Below are 18149 nucleotides of genomic sequence, written 5' to 3' on the forward strand. Positions count from 1 at the left end.
CTCTCTCTCTCTCTCTCTCTCTCTCTCTCTCTCTCTCTCTCTCTTCTCTCCCTCCCTCATTCTCATTTCACTATGCTACTATGTCTGTAGCTCAGAAATTTCCCCAAAGCACATGACTTCCATCTACCTTAACCTCTTACACAGGTGTCTACTGCTCAGACCCCATCCTATCTAAACATACAGTGCTCTGTTCCCTTTGATTTTCCAGTCCTAAAATAATATATTTTGGCATCAATTTTAGAAATTAGTATTTCTAGACATCGGACATATCACCAAGATATTTTTTTATCCATACAAAAGAGTATTATAATGGACTTGGCTGCTAGAGTCTATGCAGATAAAGTAAGTTAACATTAGAATTATTTGAACTGATAAAATTAATTTTGAGCCAGAGAACAAATTCTAGAAAATTCTTTCCTCACAATACCCCTGTATATGTGGTACGAGTTTTATTATTTTCATTTTACAGATGAGGAAATTGAGTCTCAAACAGGTTAAATGACTTCCTTATGATCACACAGTCAGAACCAATAAGAGAGCTGGGATTGGATTCCCCCCCCCACCTTTCCCTCCTTCCCTTCCTTCTCTTTCTTCTTCTTTCCTCTCCCTCCCTCCCCTTCTTTCTCCCCCTCACTCCTCTCCTCTCATTCACTCCCTCCTTCCTTCTCTGTCTTTCCCTCTCCCCCGATTTTAAGTCCAGTTCTCATTTAACCATATCACACTGTATACATACCACAAAAAAGTGTGGTAAAATTAATAGACATATATTTTTAATTGACCTTGGAGTCAGGAAGACTTTGCCTCAAGTTTCCCCCCTGACAATATTGGCTGGATGACCCTGGGCACTTTCCTTGACCTCTTAGAGGTCCAGGTAAGTCTCTTCAAGACTACACTGCAGAAGAGTTACTGATTCTTTAGTAGAGAAAATTTCTTCACCAAGTTTTCCCTGAACTAATGACTGATCAATCAATCAACATTTATTAAGTACCTACTATGTACCAGGCATTGTGTTAAGCTAATGAAATCCCAAGGTGGATCAAAATATAGGACATGTATGTATATGTATATATACACATACATATAACATATATGCTTATGATTATACATATACATATATGCACATATACATACAATAAGAGACTGATGAGGTACAGGCTCTGGGAACCCCCTTGAACTCTGATTGAATCTTTCTATTTGATGAGGCATTTGCATGAGGCCATAAGCCTTTCATTGTGGCTCTGCCCAAACTTTTGTTACTAGCTAGGCCCTCTATTATCCAGCTAGACCCCACCCTTGATCCTCAGCTGTTACACCCTTGAACTGGCCTAGCCCACCATTGTCTGTCATCTCCAGGTAGCCTCCAGCAACTTTACTCATTTTACTGGAGTCTGACCTCATTAACTCCTCCTGAAGACCCTCCCCTAACTCCTCCTCTAGACCACTCCTAGATTCCTCCCATAACCTTTTTATATATAAGACCCCATCTTGCCTCCTTGTGGTGTGAGAGTGCCATGGAATTTTCTAGACTTGCTCTGTGTCCAATACAAGCCCGCTTGTCCAATACAAGTCTTACAGATACTAAGGCTCCTTAAGAGTCTACCCAATATGGTGAACTTTTAATACACTTTGCTTTTCTTTGGCTGAGAGAAGACTTGAGTCGAATTAATTTGGCAGGACCTGGTGTGTTGGTATTTAGGGGTCTTGAGCACCCCTAACCCTATGCCTCATCATTTTATGATAACCTCTTCAAGACCATGTAGTATAGTGGCTAGAGATCAGACTTCTGACAGGTTCAGATTTATGGGTTCACACCTTGCCTCTGATACCTAATGGCTCTGTGACTCTAGGAAAGTCATTTAACCTCTCTGTGTCCTAGAAAACTCCCTAAAGCATTCTTAATCTGGGATCCATAGATAGATTTGGATAGGAATACAGTTTGAATTTGGATAGAAAAAAAATTGTAACTTTATTTTTACTAATATTTGGTTTCTTTTGTAATCTGATTTTTTTTAAATTTATGGATTTAGAAGTATTATTCTGAGAAGGGATTCATCAATTTCATCAGATTGCTAAAGGGGATAATTATACAAAAAAAGCTAATGACTCCTCTGAGATTATAAATTGAAGAGCAGGTCCCTATCTATACTGCTAAAGAGATATCACCAATTGCCTTGATCAACAAATTTGCCCAGGGAATTTTTAAAATTTTCTTAACTAGATTATAAACTCTAGAGGGGGCATGGAACTTAATATATTTTTTCATTTACTATGTTCTTCATGACCTGTTAATAAATAGGTTTTAAATGTATATGTATCTAAATGAATACATATCTTAATGAGTACACATTATTGAGTATATATTAATAAATGTAGCAATTGTACAGACTGTTTGTAACTTCACCTCTGCCTTTCCTGGGAGGCACTGTCCTGGGTGGTGGGAGAACGCTTGATTTCTGCCACCTACCATGGTGAGGAAAAAGCCTCATGTATTTTAAATAATCCTAATCCAACCCATTTACTTCAGGCCAAGATTTTAGAACCAATAGAAATTGTCTGCTTTGTCAGCCCTTGACACTTGGAGGAGAATAAGAGCTCATTTGGCATGGAGACACTCTGTGTGAGTGCCTAAGTAAAAGAGATATTGTCACCATAGCTGAGCCAGGGGTCAGGAAATGGGACAGAGGATAACGGTGCACTATTGGAGGGAGTCCGTTGTTATTCAGTCATTTCAGCCTCTTCATGACTCTATCTGGGGTTTTCTTGACAAAGATACTGGAGTAGTTTGCCATATTCTTCCCCAGCTCATTTTACAGATGAGAAACTGAGGCAAACAGTAAAGTGACGTGCCCAGGATCACACAGCTAATAAGTGTTTGAGGCCAAATTTGAACTCATGAAGTTCAAGTCTTCCTGACTCCAGTCCTAGTATTCTATCCACTACACCACTTAGAAGAGAAGGATTTATTTTCTTTTTAGGATGAAGCAGCATGGAAGGTGGTGGAGGGGTAAAAGTAGGAGAATGAATTGAGACTTGGTTGGAGATGTTTTCATTATGTTGGCAGATGCTTAAAACAATTTTATTGGTGGTAAAACACACAGGCACATTCAACGAAGTCCATACTACTGAAGTTTGACCCTTTTAGAAGCAAATATATAATGCCTCATAAGTATAATGATGGTTTTTCTAGAAAGGCATGTGGTGGGGAAAGAAGTCTTGTGCAGAATATTATTTCCCTTAAAGCAATTTCTCAGCAGGTGGAACCAATAAAATGCATAATAATATGTTTTCAAGCTGTTAGTTGGATCATTCCTTTACATCCCTTTGCTCACATGTTAAATTTAGGGGTGAGAGAGATATGAGGGAAGAAATGGTTTTCTGTTTTTCCTTCAACTAGAGAATTTATCTTAATGAACTATTTCGGAAGAAGGTGGTAAGAGAAAATGAAAACTGTCATCCAGCAGTGGAGGAGCATCTGAAATGAGTCAAAGCCTTATATAATCAATCAATAAGTATTTTATTAAGTACCAATTTTGTGCCAAACACTGTGCTAAATTCTGAGGGTTCAAAAACAAAAATCTAATAGCCCTTCTCATCAAGGAGCTTATATATCAAGGGAGACAATGTATACATATGAAAGTATATGCTAAATACATATTTATGGAATAATTACAAATACTGCAAGGTAGTTAAATATAAGGGAGTTAGAGAGGGAGGGCACTAGCAGCTGGGGGTGGGATCAGAGGCTGTATAGTGTCAGTCTAGAGGAGGTAGTCTGAGATGAACTTTGAAACAAACTTTGAAAGTCTTGTTTCTCATTATGCTTACATTCTATCAGGGGAGAGATATTTGTATAAATAAGTATATTCTGTATGTGTGTGGGAATATATGTGTGCAAATATATATGTGTGTGTATGTGTATGTGTGTGTGTGTGTGTAATATATACATATTCAGAAAAAGTATAGTTGGATTGTAGAAAGTGTGAAGGGGATTGAAGGCTGATACCTGACAGGACAGGAAAGCATCAAGGCACCCTGAGGAAGAGATGGGAGGTAGTATGTACCAGACAAGTCAATGTACTACAATGTACTACCACCACCTCCCCTCAGATACCAGTGGAGATAGTTGTTTAGTTGTGTTTCATTTGTGTCTGACTCTTCATGACCCTATTTGGGGTTTTCTTGGTGAAAATACTGGAGTGGTTTGCCATTTTCTTCTCCAGCTCATTTTACTGAAGAGGAAACTGAGGCAAACAGGTTAAGTGACATGTCATGGGTAACACAGCTAATATGTGTTTGAGACCAGATTTGAACTTAGGAAGAAGCATCTTTTTGACTCCAGGCCTGGCATGCTATTCACTGTACTACCCAGTTGCCCAGTGGAGACAGACCAGAATTCTGAACCGATAGTCATGGGAATAACCTCAAGCTCCACAGCATTGGGTATCATTCCAGCCAGGACCCTGAAACCATCACTGAGAGGAATAGTAGATTTGGAGGAGGGGTCTACTTTCCTTGACACTACTAATACTAACCATTGACTGCTCCAGATATTGAACCATTTCTCCTTCCCTCCTCTCCCCTCCCTTACCTTTTACTTCACTCCCTTGCCCTCTGTTCTCCTTTTCTCTCTTTTCCTTTCCATTCAACAGAAGTTGATCACTAGATGGGAAAGTTGTCCTTTTCTACAAGTAGATTTTCCAAGATAGCATCACCATGGTCGTCATCAAATCAGCTCTTCCTAACTCCTCAGCCTAGTCCTTTTTGAAGAGGGAAGGGCATGTGCAGAAATCTGCATTATTTTTCCTGCATCATGTGAGATGAAGAGTGTGTCTTTGTGTTTTTAGAAACAGAAGGTGTCAACAGTACAAAGATGGCAAGAATAGGAATAATAAAATTATAATAGTCTAACCCTAAGTTTGGGTTGTACTTTCCCACCAATGTTCACAATGTCTGGGTGAAAGTGGGTACACAATTATATAAAGTTGAACTCTCTCTCTTATCCTATTTGTCATCTCCCTTCTTTTCTTCCTCCTTCCCTTTTCTTTTCTTTCTTTTTTTCTCCTTTCCTCATTCCCTCCACCTATTCTTTCTGTCCTTGCCTCTTTCCCTCTCCATTTCTTGCCCCTTCCCTCTCTATTTTAATGGGTATTAGAAACCTAAATATATACATACATATTTACTCTTTATGTTATATCCCAACTAATCAGAATAGTCATAAATTTCAGGTTAGGTTAAATGTCTAACATTCACATATTTTTTATTTCATTCTAAATCTTTTTTGTTGTTTTTTAAATCTAGGTTTTAAAGCAGCTTTCTTCTCTGAGAGAAGAAAGATGTGACCATTCTTTTCAGATTTATTAGACAGTTCTTTTTAGTTGTTGATTGTCTTTGGATGAAATGATTTTTTAAACAATGAACCAAAGATAAAAGAAGAAAATTGATGCTATGGCATTTGTTTTATAAGCTGACAGTCTATGATCTGCAATGGTTCTGTTTTCAGAGGAAATCTTGAAGGTGGAAAACTGCATTTTATTCTTAGCTTTCAGAAAATAAATAGGCATAAAAATTAACTTCTTGTGATCTTTTTGGACTATCTTCAGAGGGGTTAACTAGCTGCCACTTCTGTTTAAAATAGTCCACACCCTTCCTTATAAATTCTATAAAGAAGATGAGGGAAACAGCGTCTCATAAAATCTCTTTGTTTTGTTACACATACTTTTTTCCCCCATTAAGCTATATGACCAAGGCTGGCAGCTGAGCTTATACATGAGAATTTCCAAATTGAATGAAGGAGCCCATTGTTATGATTTTAAATTATGGAATCAAAAGGACAAGTTCAGCTGTACCACAAGAGGGCAACTAGTTCACCCCATCACTTTCAAGATAGGGGCCAACACTCCCATAAATTGTAAAAAGATTTCCCAGTCTTATTCAGAATTCAATTGTGAATTAAAATAGCAGCAGAAGACCAGAAATCCTGGTATCATATATACAAAGCCTTTAAAGCTATTTCAGGGTGTCATCAGATTTATAATATTACCCTTTAAGTAGAATTTGTTTAGAGAACTCTCATGTGTCCTTGATGAAAGATCTTTTCTCTTTGACGATCCATATCCCTATGTCAGATTCCTGATAATCTCTGTTTGGGTGCTCTTAACATTGTAATTTTTAAATAATTGAATTGAATTAAGGTGTTAAAAGATTGTTTATGTGAGGGGAAAAGGTCTTTCTTTTACGATAAGTGGAAATGACCTGTTGTTTTTGAGAAAAATATTTTTCTTGTTAAAAAAAGTGAATAAAGAAATATAGAAGGTGTTCCAAAAAGGTACACAGATATGCAGGACAGTTTAAAAAGTAATGAAATGAATTTATTATATACTTTAAAAAACAAGCTGTATGTAAATAGAGATTCATAATTTCATATTTAATTCTATTTTGTGTTCTAATTTGAATATGAAAATGCTCCTTTTAAAATGTTTAAGCTCAGAATAAAATACTAATAATAAAACAAAACAAACCTAAAAGAAACAGGGATTGCTACATGCTACTATATATTGGAATATGACACTTTCTTATACTGCATATGGGCTCCAGGAAAGATTTTGCCTCACTTTGAAGTTAGAGGGACTAGGTACCAAGATGGTAGCTAGAATGACAAGTAAAGGGCAGAGCTATCTAGCTGTGACAACTGGTTAGTGAATATGCTTCAACAAACTAATCCAGAGAGAGAAATAGGTAAAGCAACAGAATAGAATTTTTAAGGGATAGACCATCTAACTCAAGTGTTCTTAACCTGAAATCCATAAATATGTTTGAAGAACTATTTTGATAACTGTAGTTTATTTTAAATATATTTTAACATAAGGTTTACTTTGTATTTTATTTTATGCATTCAAAGAACATTATTCTTGAGGAATTCATAGGCTTCATTGGACTGCCAAAGGGTCCTATGGCACAAAAAAGGTTGAGAATCTCTGTTCTGGCTTATTTAGGTGCCTTTCCTGTTTCTATGATGCTATGGTTCCAAGAAGGAAAGAGTTATAACCTTAAAGTTACTGAAGCTGGCTTGTGCCAAGATGAATGAGATGAACTTCTCCATTAAGCATGTAATACTCCTAGGGTACATATACAAGAGAGGAGCTGCTTCCACATAAGGGAGACCACAGGCTACTGACGGAAGATATAAGTTGGAAGTAGAACCATATAGCCTGGAGGTAGCAGAGCAATGAACTAAAGACAGGGGTCAACACTAGATGCAAAGGGGAGTAGGGAGGTACATGAAGACCTGGAGAGGGACCTGAACTGAAGGACACTATATCCACATATGTTCTGTAGACACAGAACCTTGATGACAGAGAAAGGCAATAGTGATGGAACCTTTATGAATGAAAGAGACAAGAAAGATAGAACTTCAATGAAAGCAACACAGTAGATAGCTAGGGCAGAGAGCAAGAGACTAGAATAGCAAGGAATCACACATACTAAGGAGAGGTAAGGCTTTCCAGGTACCTTGAACCACACTGGTATCATAAGTCAAGAGAACGAGGGACCTGCTCAAAGTGGGGATTGCTTAATACTCTCCAGAAAAGGGAGAAATGGACTTTTTTGGAGGGCTGTCTATAGCAGGGATTTTTAAATGGTACATGGATAGATTGCAAGTGAACCTGAAGGGGAAAAAATGCATCTATTTTCACTAACCTCTAACTGAAATTTAGTACCTCCTTAAATAATTTAAAAACACCATGAGAGGGGCTCCATAGGTTTCACTGTTCTTCCAAAGGGGTTCATGACACAGAAAAAGATTAAAAACCCTTGATCTAATGGATTGCATTGGATATGAGTTCTTTCTGAATTTTTTGTGGTATAAATAAAATCTTGTATATGTTTACATCATTGTTAACCTGAGTGCTTTCAGGGGAGGAAGCTTATTTGGAAAGCAAAATAATCAAATTAATAAAATTGGGGGTATACCTGAGTTGAATAATGAGATTTTCTTTTTTCTTTTTTTTGGAGGGGGGAAGGCAGGGCAACTGAGGTTAAGTGACTTACCCAAGTGAAGAGGTTACCAACTAAGAGGGTTAGGGTTGCTCTGGAGACCCAAAAATACCAACATGCCAGGTCATGCTGAATGAATTCAACTTGAGTCTTCTCAGCCAAAGAAAAGTAAAATTTATTAAAAGTTCACTTGCATTAGACACAGAGTAAGTCTGTGCTAGAAAATTGTACTATACTCTCACTCTTCTGTGGCATTCTATGGCACTCTGAAAAACATGAAGACAAGACAGGGTCTTATATACAGAAGACTGTGGGAGGAATCTAGGGATGGTCTAGGGGAGGAGTTTGGGGAGGGTCTTCAGGAGGAGTTAATGAGGTCAATGAGTAATTAAGGGTGGGAAGCTACCTAAGGACTATAGACAATGGTGGCAAGTCCAGTAACAGAGGGTGGGATGTAACAGGCTTGGCTTGGGCTCAGCCAAAGTAAGGCTTATTGACTCATGCAAATGCCTCATCAAATGGGATCATTTAATCAAGAGTCCAAGGGAGATTTCCCAGAGCCTGTACCTCAAGGACTCAAGGAGAGGTAAAGGGGGCTCCCAGAGCCCATACCTCATCACAAGGTCACATGGCTAGTTTTGTGTTAAGTATCTGAGGTCAGATTTGAACTCAGGTCCTCCTGACTCCAGGGTAGTGCTCTATTCACTGTGCCACCTATCTGCCCCAATAATGAGATTTTTCTGAGATGCCCCCCAAATAGTGTCCAGGTTCTTGTGTCAGGGAGAAGCTTCAACATATTGAAAGTCATATGAATCTAAATATAACTGGCAATTAGAAAATAGACTTGCTCACTCTATTTTCACTAGCAGCAGGGACTTTGATACATTTTTTTTTATTTTTATTTTTTTGCTTTTTGGAGGGAGGAAGGCAGGGCAGTTGGGGTTAAGTGACTTAGCCAAAGTCACATGACTAGTAAATGTTAAGTGACTGAGGTTGGATTAGAACTCAGGCCTTCCTGAATCCAGGGCCAGTGCTCTATTCACTGCACCACCTAGCTGCCCCTTTGATATATTTTCCAAGAGGCATCATGTAGCCAGAAGAAGACTGAATTAGAAATCAGGAGACTTGGATTCAAATCCAGGCTCTGTTACTTTGATGTAAGATGACTATTAGAGAATTCCTAGCTATGTGATTTCAGGCAAGTAATTTTATCTCTTTCTAGGTCTTACTTTGTTAACCTGTAAATGAGGGGTTTGGATTAGCTAATCATTAAAGCTCATTACAGCTCTAATTATCTAAGGATCTGCAAATCTGCAATTGAATGAATGGAAAAAAATATTTTTATACTATGTTCTTAAGTTACCTTATGTAAATTATGTTTATTCCTTCAACAATTAATTGTTTTGTTTATTGCATAAAAGGCTAAGCTCTATGAAGCTTTACAATGTAGAAGACATGGTCCCTGGCCTTAAAGACTCTGGTAGAGAAGATACTTAAACAGAAATCTTAAGTACACATTTATAGCAGATAAAATCTATCTGAGTCTCCTGAAGATGTCCTCGTTAGCTAGAAGCCATATTAGATGACCTCTAGGCTGTCTTCCAAGTTGAAAACAATATGATTCAATTCCACTTGTATGTAAGACACATCCTTCTCTTCATTGATTATAGGACCCTAGATTTAAAACTGAGAGTCAGGAATACCTCAGTTCAAAATTGGTCTCAGTCACTATCTAGGTGACCCTGGACAAGTCACTTAACCTCTATGTGGCTCACTCTTCTCATTTGTAAAATGGGAGTATTACACCTGATGGCATTTAAGCTCACTTTTTTTTTCAAATTCTTTATTAACTTCTGATTTACATGATTAATTTCCACCAGATTTTGAGTTACAAATTTTTTCCCTGTTTTTCCCCTACCCACCACCCCAAAATAGCAGTCCCACAGGATATCTCCTCCTCCAATCTGCTCTCTCCCATATTTTCTCCCATACCCCTTTTGACTTTTCCAGTGGATCTCTATGCCCCAGTGCCTATATATCTTATTTCCCAATTACATGTAAAATAGTATTAATAATAGTATATATATATGTATATATATATATATATATATATATTTGAGTATTTTATTTTAAAACTTTGAATTCCAGATTCCTTCGCTTCCTCCCTTGTCACCCACCCTTACTGGGAAGATAAGCAGTTCAGTATAGGTTGTATATGTGTGACTAATGCAACACAATAACATAGTAGATATATTGTAAAAGACTGACTATATTTCCCTCCCTCCTATCCCACCTCCCATTTGTTCTATTCTCTGCTTTGATCCCGTCCCTTTTCAAAAGTGGGTGCTTCCAACTTCCCTCCCCCCCAGCCTGCCCTCCCTTCCACCATCCCCCCTCTCATCCCTTTTCCCCTCCTACTCTCCTGGAAGGTGAGATACCCTATTTAGTGTGTATGTCATTCCCTCTCTAAGCCAAATTCAAAGAGAATAAGGTTGACCCGTTCCCTTTTGCCTTCCTATTCTTCCCCTCCATTGTAACCATTTTCCCTTTCCTCATAAACTATATGAGATAGTTTACCCCATTCTGTCTCTCCCCATCTCCTCTCATTATATTCCTCTCTCACCTCTTAATTTCACCTTGTAAGTATCATCCCTTCCTGTTAAATTGGTCCTGTGCCCTCTATCTATGTATATCTGTAAACATATATACACACATTCATATGTATTCATATGCCCATATGCCCTCATATATAAATAAATAAATAAATATATATATATATATATATACATATATATATATATATATATATATATATATTTCTATTCCCTTCAACTACTGAGAAAAGTTTCATAAGTTACAATTATTGTGTTTACATGTAGGAATGTTAATAGTTCAACTCTGATAAGTTCCTTATGATTTCTTTTCCCTGTTTACCTTTTCATGCTTCTCTTGCTTCTTGTATCTGAATGTGAAATTTTCTATTCAACTCTGGTTTTTTTCATCAAGAATGCTTGAAAATCCTCTATTCTACTGAACGACCATATTTTCCCCTGAAACATGATACTCAGTTTTGCTGGGTAGGTGACTTGGTTTTAATCCCAGCTCCTTTGGCCTCTGGAATATCATATTCCAAGCCCTTTGATCCCTCAGTGTAGCAGCTGCCAGATCCTGGGTTATCCTGATTGTGTTTCCACAATATTCAAATTGTTTCTTTCTGGCTGCTTGTAATATTCTCTCCTTAATCTGGGAGTTCTGGAACCTGGCTATAACATTCCTAGGAATTTTCTTTTTGGGATCTTTTTCAGGAGGTGATGGATGGATTCTTTCAACCTCTATTTTGCCCTCTGGTTCTAAAACATCAGGGCAGTTTTCTTTGAGAACTTCCTGGAGGATGATTTCTAGGTTCTTACTTTGATCATGGCTTTCAGGTAGTCCAATAATTTTTAAATGATCTCTCCTGGATCTATTTTCCAGGTCAGTGGATATTTCACATTGCCTTTTATTCTTTCATTTATTTGGATCTGTTTAACAGCATCTTGATTTCTCATAAAGTCATTAGCTTCCATTTGCTCCAATCTAATTCTGAAGCAATGATTCTCCTCATTGAGCTTTTGAAATTCTTTTTCCTTCTGGCAAATTTGACTTTTTAAGACATTCTTCTCCTCATTGCCTTTTTGAGCCTCTTTTGCCATTTGATTTAGTCTATTTTTTTAAGGTGTGATTTTCCTCAGTCAGGCTGTTGACTCTCATTTCATTATTTTCTTGCATCATTCTCATTTCTCTTCCCAATTTTTCCTCCACTTTTCTTATCTGTTTGTTAAGGTCCTCTATGGCCTGTAACCAGCTTGTATTTTCCTTTGAAGCTTTTGGTGCAGGAGATCTGACTTCACTGTCTTCTTCCTGTTCCATGCTTTGCTCCTTTTTGTCCCCCAAATAGGAGTCTAATGGAATCTTCTGTCTGCCTTGTTTCATTTGCTTGGTCATGTTGCCCCTCAGTCACTTGACCCCTGGGATTTTTGCCACAGTAGGACACTGCCACCAGACAGGGGAGCTTTTGTCCCAAACTCTGGGATTGTCTCAGCTGATGGAGGTATTAGATGGGTGCCCTCTCTAAGATTGCCACAAGCTCTGGCAAACTGAACACACACCCCAGGACCTCCACCCTAGACTGCAATCCAGATCCAAGCAGGTTAAAGCAAAAACAACTACCCCTCCGACTGGTGCTTGGTCCTCCTACACTCTGCAGGCCAGGAGCTAAAGCTGCCATGTGGTGCTGGCTGGCTGTGTTGGCATCTCAGCGGCTTCTTGCCCCAGGGCAAAAAGCCATGCATTCCCACTTGCTGGGTCCCAAAGTCCAGACTGCACTGATCTCTCACTTTGTCCTTGGCATCTATGTGTTGATAAATCTGGAAATGGCCACAGCTGTTGCTGATCTGGAGTCCCTCTGCCATGTGGCTGGTCAGGCCCACCCTAGGGCTAAAGCCTCAGCGTGGGGCTGCGCTTGGCTCCCAGAGCACTGCGCTGGCGGATTCCTGCTGGCCTGCTGGGCTGTCCTCAGGGGGAAGTTAGCTTCTCTGTGTCATTTTGTGGGTTCTGCAGCTCCAAAGTTTGTTTAGAGTCCCCTTTTTACATGGATTGGGGAAGGTGGAAGCCAGAGCCTGGGGAGGTCCTGCTTCTACTCTGCCATCTTGACTCTACCCCCATTTAAGCTCACTTCTAACTCAAAATCCCAAGATCTCAATAGTTTAAAGATCATCTATTCCAACTTTTCCATTTTACAGATGAGGAAACTGAGGTCCAGAGAAGTTAAATGATTTGCCCAAGGTTCATAAGTGTCAGGGCTAGGATTCAAATCTAGTTTCTCTGACTCTAAACCCAGCTCACTGCCCTTCCTTCCCAAGGAGCATGCTTTACTTCTGTATCAGTTACTTAGTTGTAGAGATTAAATAGCACATGATTTTTTGAAAGTAAAGACTTAGCTTACTGCAAATAGGATAATAATGGACATGCTTTAAAGTTTTTGAAGCACTTTGATTAAAGCTAATTGCTGATTGCCAATTGCAAGGGAGCCTTGCAATGGTTCTGTGAAGTAGGTACTGTAGGGAATCATTAGATGGGAAATTTCAGAGTGTAGGAGTGACTTGCCATGGTCACACATCTTTTCCTAAAGCCAAGTCCAGCCCTCTTTCCTGTACCACAATGCATCTCAAGAGTCTATGAAAATGTTTCTTTTTTCTCCTTCAATCAAGTGCTGTTGTTGTTGCTGCTGTTACTCAGTCATTTCAGTTACATCTGACTCTTCGCGACCCCATTTGGAATTTTCTTAGCAAAGATACTGGAGTGGTTTGCCATCTCCTTCTCCAGTTTTACAGTTGAGGAACTGAGACAAATCGGGTTAAGTGACTTCCCCAGGGTCACCCAGCTAGTAAGTGTCTGAGGATGGATTTGAACCCAGGAAGACAAGTCTTCTTGACTCCAGGCCTAGCGCTTTATCCACTTCACCACAGCTAAGCATTACTTCACATTTTTATAAGTACCTCTAAATTTATAGTTTAGAATAATTGAATATTAGAGCCTGAAAGACACTTAGAGATTGTCTTGATCTGGCCTAAAACTTTTATTTCTTCATCTATTTCTTTTTTTCATAGAAAATAAAGAGAATGCACATGTTCTCAATTCAATTCCACTTCAACTTAATAAGTAATTAAGTACTGCTTTGTGCCCAGTCAAGTAAACAAACATATCTTATGTGCCTACTATATACCACGTACGGTACAAAGTACTTGTAATATGAAGAAAGTAATTACAGTCCCCAAGGAGCTTTCTGGTCAGAAAATTCTCCCAAGTGACAACTTTATAGAGCTTTAGATATCAGATGGGAACACAAAGATTAAAACCAAAATGTTCTCTGCTCTTACCAGACTCACACTCATTGAAGGGTTGGGTTTAGGTTGCTTATATCAACAAGGTTTATGTCTCTTCTCTACTAGAGTCCTTAGGCACAGGGACCATGTCTTGTACACATTAAATACTTCATAGGACTAAAACTTTTTATGTAATAATCAGAGTACAAAAGAAAGTCTTTAGAACCAGTAGACCTTTGTCAGAATAGAAATGTGGTGGGAAAGAAACTGAGAACAAAACATGAAGAGAAACGATTCATCTCTCACAAAATAGAAGGTGGGAGTGGTGAATGTTTTGTTTCAAATCAAATAAACATATTGGAAATGAATTAGTTTCCTACTGACTTCTGGGAATTGAAATGCAGCGTCCTGTGCCAAGGCCTTAGGTCTTATAGATAGGAGGGGGTAAAAGAGTGAGATCTGCAGGGATTATTTCGGCAAGATCACAACTTGATTTGCTGTTGCCCAGATAAGCAAGGATGCATGCCATTCAGGAACTAGAATGAAAACAAAAGCTTATCTGTACCCTTCCATCATGGTGCACACACCCTTCAGATCACCAATAGGAAAGCAAGTTGAGTTACAGAATTAAAAAAAAATACTCTGTGTATGTATTTGGCAAAGGGGAATGCCAAATGATATGACATTTTCTGTTCAAAGGATTTGCTTTCAAAGAGATAATTCCATCTGGAGTTGAACAGAAGGCTGAACAGGCACACCCTACCACTCTGGTCTTTCAAAGGAGCCATAGCATAGTCAAGGATAGGTAGAAAGGACCATTCATAACAACAGATAGGCTGTGGGTTTTGTCAGGCTCCAATGGACATCTTTTAAAGTCTCCCTTAATTCTCTTGACTGACATTTGCAAATTTATCTATTGACACTTGTTGGTCCAAGGCAGGGAATCTTTTAAGTGGTGTTGAAAGCAGACTATTCTGTTTTAGATTGCTTCTTTTAATAACAACTCACATTCATATGGAGCTTTAAGGTTTGCAAGGCACTTACAACTCCCTTTCAGGGCTCATTTGTCCAACTCATACTCCCACTGGCAGGGTGGGTCTTCAGAGGGGTGGCTATTACTACTCCTAGGATTCTAGGTACAGCCCTATAGATGATAATCCTTAGAAGCCCCCACCAGTGTGCTTCCCCCAATCAGCCAATAGACTCAGAATTTTAGCAAATTTAGTCACCTGACATAGGAAGGATAGTAATCACGAAGTACATCCCAGAATCATCAGGGGTATAGTCTTCAGCAACACACCTGGATTCCAGGAGGGGGGAGGAGAGGGCATGAAGAGCACAATGGCAGTAAGACATGCACAAGGCATCTCACGACTCCACTTCTGAAGGGCCTGGATGTCCCCTCACTGTCCAGATGTTCCTTATGAAGTTCACTATGAGTCACTTTGATGTTCTGCAGAGCTGGTTCTTCATAAGGCACAGTATCTCTGCTGGACCTGTGGCTCTTCTGAGCTTGTTTCTCTTAGGGTGGTATCTTAGCGGGACAAGACCCTTGTTCCTCCCAACAGGCCTATGAGGTAGATGCTGTTATTATCCCAGTTTTACAGATGAGAAAATGAGGCTCAAAAAGAAAAAAGGAGTTGGCCAGTTCACAGAGCTAGTAACTTGAGAAGGGATTCAAACCCAGATCTTCCTTTCTCCGTGTCAAATGATCTTTCACTGTGCTGTTAAAAAGAACAACAACAAAACAAACCAAAAACTTACATACAAAATGTATGTATATTTCTTTACCGCCACATAAAATGTTAATTTTGATAGGCTGAAGGCTTTAAATTATAAACACACAATGGGAAATGGACATTCTGAGCTATATTTATAATGATCAGTCCAATTTTTTGCCTTTGAAAAAATGGATCACATAAATTAGCTCCTTGAAAGTAACAAATGTGAAAATGGTAACTTTCAAAGTGTACACCTACACATCTCCATTTCCTCTGACCCTCTGTTTCTTTTCTACTCTTCCAAATTTTGGTATCCTAACTGGCAAAGTGATTTGACCCCACTCCTTCCCCTTTCTTGGGCTTAATAAAGTTTCCTTAAGAATTTGCCTTTTGAAGTTAGTTACTAAGTCCATTTCACATAAATCAGATGACAGAAGAACCATTTGGAGTAATGTTTTTGGAATGGGCTTTTCCCAAAGAGACCATTAGATCTTGAATGAATAAATGAACAAATAAATGAATGAGTGAGTCCTACCAGTAGCTGAGCTAGTAATATTGCTTCCCTTAATTTTTTTTCAAAATAGTGAATCATTTTTGCTGTTGTTTCTGACCTGAACGGGCCAAATTCTTTCTCGAGTTCCTTCACAATAATTTCCACTAACTGCTGGAAAACCAACAGGTAAAAGCTGAAATGCCATTCGCAGTTCTGCTGGATCTTTTTGCTGCCTTCTCTATCGGTGAAGCATGACTTTCCAGTGCCCAGAGTCAAGTTCTATGAATCATTTTTCTTTTCTTTTTTTTTCTTTCTTTCAGAAAGAGAAATGCGTCTGAGAAATCTGACATGACCCAGTAGCCAAAAAGCTCTACTGACTAATGGGCAAGGCGAGAAGGGAGGAGGCATCATTAGCTGAGGGAAAGGGTAGACTGAGGGAATTCTTGGCCTCAAATGTAGTCTGGAAGAAAGTATTAAAATAGGAACTAAGTAGAAATATGAGGAGGACTAAGTACTGGAGGAGGAGGAGGAGACAATATTAATTGACACAGAGATGGGGAGGAAGAGGACCCTGATGATGAAAACAAGAAGTTTTGAATGCCTCTATTGTTTAAATGAGTATTTACTGGGGACCTAGAAGATCATTAGGAATGGTACATAGCATTCAAAATCATGGTCCTTGACATGGATTAGGAAATCCAAGTCCCAATAAAATCTATGGCATTTCCCATGTATTTTCACTCTATTGTCCTTATTTCCTTTCCCACCTATGGGTTGGGTATACAGTTTACAATAAAGGTAGTTGTGGAAAGCATGTCTGCCTGTGTGTCCCTAGGCAAGTCACTTAACCTTTCTCTGCCTCTGTTTCTTCATCTTTAAAAATGGCCACAAAAAGAACACCTGTTTTCAAGGATTGTACAATACAATAACACATGTAACGCGAGACATAAATGTGAATTGTCATTATTATAAGTATTTCTCTTATTAGTACAGAATTGTACTTGAGGGGATGAATGATAATCCTTCTGGTTACAAATAATGCATGTATTGTCTGGAGTTTAAGAACCTGTACACCTGTGAACCAATTTTTGAAAAGCAGATGGAAAGGATAGGGTGGAGAAGAGCCACAGCATCACAAATTTAATGCTGAAAGGGCCCTTAGAGACCACTAGTCCAACTACCTCATTTTAGAAATGAAGAAACTGAGGCAAAGGGAGGATAAGTAACTGGTCCAAGGTCCTACAATTACTCAATTTCTAAGTTATCCTAGAAGCCAAACCCACTTTAGAAAACAATAGAAGGAAGTCATGGCTACTGGAGCAGGAAATAAAAAGTGAAAAAATCATTAATATCCAGCTCTCATCTCTCATTCTTCAGAGATTATTTATTTGAAGCTGGTAGGTATCTACTGGGTAGGTATCTAATAGTTATCTGGGCCATCTAGTTCACTCCCTTCATTCTACAAATAAGAAAATTGAGACAAAAGAAAGCTCATGTGACTTACCCAAGGATACTGAAGTCTTTAATTTAGGAGATTAGTCCCAGGGAAGCACAAAGAGGTTAAATAATTTAATTACTTGCCCAGTGGAGGAAGTAGTATGAGACAAATGCATGTCCGATAACTGAAGCCAATATTCTGTCTGATGTACCAGTAATAAGTCTATAGGGAAGACTGAAGACATCTGTTAATGGCAAAAATCTTTATTAGATATGGAAGAACATAGAGGGAGAGAATCCATTTCTTTGCTTTCCTTTTTTTTTTTTTTAAAAGTAACTGGCTGGAAGCAGGGCCCCTTCCTGAAATCCCTAAAATTCTGGATCTTGTTTGCTGAAACTCCCCAGAAAATTCTGCAACTTTTTCCACTTAGTTGTGCCTGGACTTAAAGGCTGACAATACAAGGAAAGCAAAAAAAAATTTTTGGAGGGGGGGGGGGCATAATTCTATCTGGTGATTATAATAGGAATAAAACCCATTCTTTAGAAAACATGAGAAATGCAAATTCATACATAATTATTTTTTTCAGGTTTCCCTTCCTTCCTTCCTTCCTTCCTTCCTTCCTTCCTTCCTTCCTTCCT

The 18149-nt window shown here is 38.7% G+C and overlaps 1 long non-coding RNA gene across 4 annotated transcripts in view; it reads left to right on the forward strand.

The window, feature by feature from the left end:
• Positions 1-18149, forward strand: part of LOC138145293 (uncharacterized) — a 139054-nt gene that overhangs the window by 69424 nt on the left and 51481 nt on the right. For 2 of the 4 annotated variants that reach the window (XR_011164175.1, XR_011164176.1), the window contains exon 4: positions 16394-16991. The exons of 1 other annotated variant lie outside the window; for it this stretch is intronic. This is a non-coding gene — a long non-coding RNA (uncharacterized lncRNA). Of the gene's footprint in view, positions 1-16164; positions 16260-16393; positions 16992-18149 lie in introns of those variants that run through there. One more of the 4 variants, XR_011164177.1, reaches the window with a different exon arrangement.

The sequence above is a fragment of the Petaurus breviceps genome, unplaced genomic scaffold (genome assembly GCF_028583685.1).
Source record: "Petaurus breviceps papuanus isolate PSGF00001 unplaced genomic scaffold, PetGlider_PUasm1.0 90734, whole genome shotgun sequence".
Lineage (NCBI taxonomy): Eukaryota > Metazoa > Chordata > Mammalia > Diprotodontia > Petauridae > Petaurus > Petaurus breviceps.